The sequence below is a fragment of the Sinocyclocheilus anshuiensis genome, unplaced genomic scaffold (genome assembly GCF_001515605.1).
Source record: "Sinocyclocheilus anshuiensis isolate Anshui unplaced genomic scaffold, SAMN03320099.WGS_v1.1 scaffold1017, whole genome shotgun sequence".
Taxonomy (NCBI): Eukaryota; Metazoa; Chordata; class Actinopteri; order Cypriniformes; family Cyprinidae; genus Sinocyclocheilus; species Sinocyclocheilus anshuiensis.
The window spans coordinates 315900-320772 of record NW_015554130.1 but is presented as its reverse complement, the minus strand read 5'-3'; the positions used below and the strand labels follow the sequence as shown (position 1 = coordinate 320772).

General features: G+C 39.1%; 1 pseudogene; it reads right to left on the bottom strand.

Annotated features, from left to right (window-relative positions):
- Positions 1–3589, bottom strand: part of LOC107670259 (extracellular calcium-sensing receptor-like) — a 10034-nt pseudogene extending 6445 nt beyond the window's left edge.
- Between the last annotated feature and the right edge of the window lie 1284 nt (positions 3590–4873).

Here is a 4873-nt window from a genome sequence, read left to right as displayed (position 1 = left end):
TTTGTGTGTGGGTGGGTGGGGGGGGGGGGGTTCGCATCATCCCACATTCAGAGGCGCAGGCTTACTGAGGATAGCAGTATTTTGTTTATTTAAATAATATTGTTTACTGAGACACAGTACATCGAAACACATATACAACTATACAAACAAAACATCTGTAATATTTAGATTAGAATGTTTCATCAAACTGATTAATGCACATTTTTGTTGTTGTTATTGTGATAATATGCAAATTTCTACAAAGTTAAATATTGCTCTCAGGAAAAATGTTGCCTCACAAAAGACTTTCATTTGTAAACCTTATCTGGCCATCATGTTCTTTTTTGTATTTTTCTCAGGCTTAAGCAGAATTATGTAACATTTTGGGGTGAATATACACAGCAACAGGCCATAACTGGAAGCCAAAATAGCAAAAATCTCTACAGCTACCGTGTACTTCCCTGGTGAGCTGACGTACGCCGGCACAAACGCAATCCACACAGCACAGAAGATCAACATGCTGAAAGTAATGAATTTTGCCTCATTGAAATTGTCTGGAAGCTTTCGAGCCAAGAAGGCCAGCAGGAAGCAGACCACTGCTAACAGACCGATGTAGCCCAGATAAAAATAAAAAAAAAACAGTCACTTACCTGGTCAGCCCAGCCCCCTCCCCAAACCACTTTCTCAAGGTTTATGTTCAGCTCCTGGCCTGGACCTTTGGCTGCATCGAACTGTCCAACCTGGACAAAATTCACTGCCCCGCTTTCATCTACATGCCAGTTCATAATGTCATAAGAGGCAGATGGCTCGCCATTATTTTCAAAATAGACCAGCTCACCCACTGGTGTTGTGAAGTTTACTGCATTTAAGTAGTGCAGAATCTGTGAAAGGAAAGATGATAGAACACAGTATATATATTTATTTTTGATTTATTTAAAAAGTTAACTCTGTCAAAATTGAAAGTAGCACTTCTACTTCTAAAAGTGGTTAATGTAGATAAAATAAAAACCTTATTTAAAATGCATATTTTATTATTTAAAATATTATTTAAAATTAATATTTTCAGATTCCCCTCCCATCTGTACCTGTCTGGGCTTTATTCGGGTCACATCAGGACATTCTCCATCTTCAAACGGCCCTCCACCAGGCTGACAGGCCATCATGTTGTGAATAGCATTGGCAATAGCATACACAGCCTTATACACATTGTAAGTGACTCTCAGCTGTGAAACATCTGTGTAGATGCGTCCATGTTTCTCCACATTCTCTGAGCCTGTGCACTTTGGTCTTTTGGATGAAGAGTCCTGCGCCAGTGAGCACCCAAAAAGTTCTTCCCAAACATCCTTTACAAATGGTTCATTTGGCTGCTTCTCAGGGTTCAGCCGGGCAAGAAAAGCATCAAGACCCTGAATATCAGCCCGGCGCAGAGCAAAACCGATTGTACCTGCCAGGAGAGGAATGCTTGCTGGGACAGAATACTGAATAGAGGTGCTCCAGGCCTCTGTGGCTATCCACTGCCTGTTGGTCACATTCTGCACCACAACTTCCTTAAACACAACTTCAAGGTCTGGGCCAATGGCAAAGGTCACCACCACATGAGCTGTGGAACTCTGGATCCTTTCCACAATCCGCCTGATCCTGCTTTGGGAATGTGATTTTGGGATAACTTCCACATAGTCCACACAGACCCCTGTACCTTCAAGCTCTTTCAAAAGCAGCTGCAAGCCACTTTTACCATATTCATCATCTCCTGCAACTACCCCCACCCAGGTCCAGTCCAACAGGCGCAGCAGACGGGCCATGGCCTTGGCCTGGAAAGCATCACTGGGAACAGTGCGCAGGAAAGAGTGAAATCTGCGACTGTCACTGAGACAAGCACAGGATGCAAAATAACTCACCTGTACAGACAAAGCACAGAGACAAGCATTTCACTGAAATTTATACATTTCTGATTACTGAAATTGTTGCTCAAAAATAATATAATAAATAAGTACAACAAAACTCATCTCATCTGTAAAATACAGAACACTTAATTTTACCATGGGGATATCAAACACTCCCAGAGTGTCAGCCACTACTATTGAGGCAGAGGAACGAGCGTCACCAATAATGACAGGCACCATTGGTGCCCCACTGCATTCTGCTCCCGACACTGTCTCCTCCTGCCCCGTTACCAGAGCTAAGGCAGCACTTAGTGTTGTGCCCTCAGCTAGGCAGGTGTCAGCTACCAGGTACCCCAGAGTAATGTTTGGAAGCAGGACAGGGTCCCGATTAATCTCCTCCACTGTGAAGATCATAGCTTTGAGCCAGCGGTATGAACGAAGGTCAACACTGAGGGAAAACAAACATGTAAAGTTTAATGAGACATAATGTACACTGTAAAAAAAAATCTGTAGTTTTTACAAAATAATTTTGGCAGCTGTGGTTGCCAGAATAATTTTGTAAAAAATACAGAAAAACTGTAAACACATTTACGGCCAAAAACTGTAAATTTTACAGTATAAAACTGTAATTTACAAACAAGAAAATTTGAATGTAAATCAGTAAATTCAACAATGCACACTGCTATTAAAATCTGTTTTGTACCTTTAACATACTGACAACCACCATATTAATGCAGGTGGTAAAAGAGAAAGCCACATGAAGAATCAAAGCTCATCACAAGTAGCTTCGCCACAAGCAGAAGTATATACTAATATATAGAAGGTGCACAGAGTCATTCATGCAAACACAAAACACCATCATGGTAACACACATGATACTTAAATAATGCATTAAACTTTCATTAAACAACAGAAGATGTAACATAAAGCCCAAATATACATAACTAATAACAAAAACTATTAAAAAACCATGATTATTTAAACAAAATACTTTCAAATGTGGAGGGTCATGCAGGGAATTCTGGGAATATCAGTTTACAGTTTTTGACTGTAAATTATACATTGATTTGTTATTTTTACTTCTAAAAACTGTCAAATTAACAGCATTTTACTGTAAAATTACATGAAATGTCTGGTTAGATATTTTACAGTTTTTCCCTGTATATAGTACGGGAACTTACTGTTAACCTATTAACAGTTTTTTTCCGTAGCGTTTTTACAAAATTTTACAGTTAAAAGTACACTTATTTTTTACAGTGTAATATAAGATTTATTTTTTCCCCAATACATTAACTGATACAAAATACTATTTAACTGACTCCATTCAGTTACACCAATAAATATAAATAAATTAATAAAAAACACTAATTCGATGTTTTTCACTTTTTACAGTTTATTATAGGCGAATTGTGGTTAGCAAAATCCTTTAAAAACTACATAAAATTGTTGCATTTTAAATGCATGAACAGTTTCTCTACAGCTCTGCCTTTTAGTTCATTTGAACACTCACACTATACTCACCCTTGGCAGCGGGAACCATGCTGTGTATGAGTGAAAGCATGATCAGGCTCTCGTGCTTCAACATGAACTGGAAAGAGACCACCAATTATCACATCTCCCTCTTTATACAGGCTTTCTGAAACAGATCTGCCCTGCAGACCACAGGACAGGCCTACACCACAAACACTGACCATCTCTACAATAAATACCATCACCCACAACCACATAATCAATCCCATCACTTTACACACTCATACAGAAAGAGAGAGAGGCTTAGTGAAGAAGTGCAGGCTCACAGTTTTCCTGCAAAGAAAGAAGGGTTGGATGATAACGTCACTTTTGTATACTTTAATATGCCTGGGGCAAAAGAACATGCAACAGGAAAACAGGTGAGTGGGGGCATAATTGCTGAATGCCCTTGTGGAGAGTGATTGTCATGGAGAATGAGGTATCAAAACAGCTTTTAGAACTGATATTTTGAAGATGAGCGCATTAGAGCAAAGAAAGACGCAATAAAAAAGGGGGAAAACCCTACAACACAATAAATTTTATGCTGATCGAGCATAAAAAAAATTATTTTGTGTTATCAGCCCTCAAAGCCATTTTGTGTGTCTGTGCCATTGAGGATGCTGTTCAGCCTACAGGGAAAAGTGAGGTAAGGGGGGGGCCTGAGGGGGCCCGGCCGGCCACCTCGGTCACTGTGCCCCCTAACCTCTGGTGCCGTCAAGGTACTGCCCTGGGAAGGTCTCCCAGGCTGTTAAATACACAGATTAAAAGCGAAATGTTTTAATTTCGGTTCGTTCTTAGCAAAACAAAAATGTTTTTTCGTTCAGGTTATGCAGAGTGAAATAAGAACGGTGCTGCATTTAGAAAGAATTCTTGTTAACTTTTCTATTATTCTTGAATTTTCAAACTGCTAACACTTTGCACTTTGCAGTTTTGAATTATGCCTTTACTGTATGACCAAAAATTATGGAGTAGTCTATTTTATGTTTCAGCTGTTTGATCGCGCCGGCGCCTCACGCGCACACTAAGTTACTTCATTCATTGGAAACAGTGCAGCCGTTCACCGTGCCGTTCGGCGTGAGACCCGGTCCACTGTGGCATATTTTTGCTCATTATGATATTTTTCCGTCGATACTGGAACGCGCGTGAACTACAAAGCCTATTTTACCTAATAAGGCTAATAGTTTAGCTTCAGCTACATCACGAATATGGACACATTTGGATTTGTGCCTGAGAGAGGTAAGCCCAACTTTAATTACGTTTCTTTATAAATTAATTTGTTTTGGCATGTTTATTGCTAAGCATATATTATTATATACTGCAATTATATTTATCCATTAGAATTATATATTTTTAAATTCTTATTCTGTTCTGATACGGTTAAATTTAAAGGATTTGTTGTAAAGTGAGGGGAACTAAATTATCCTATAGTGTTTATAATGTTGGTACATTACAACATTATTAGGCCGTTATTATTTCTGAAAATGCAACTTATACGAGACGTA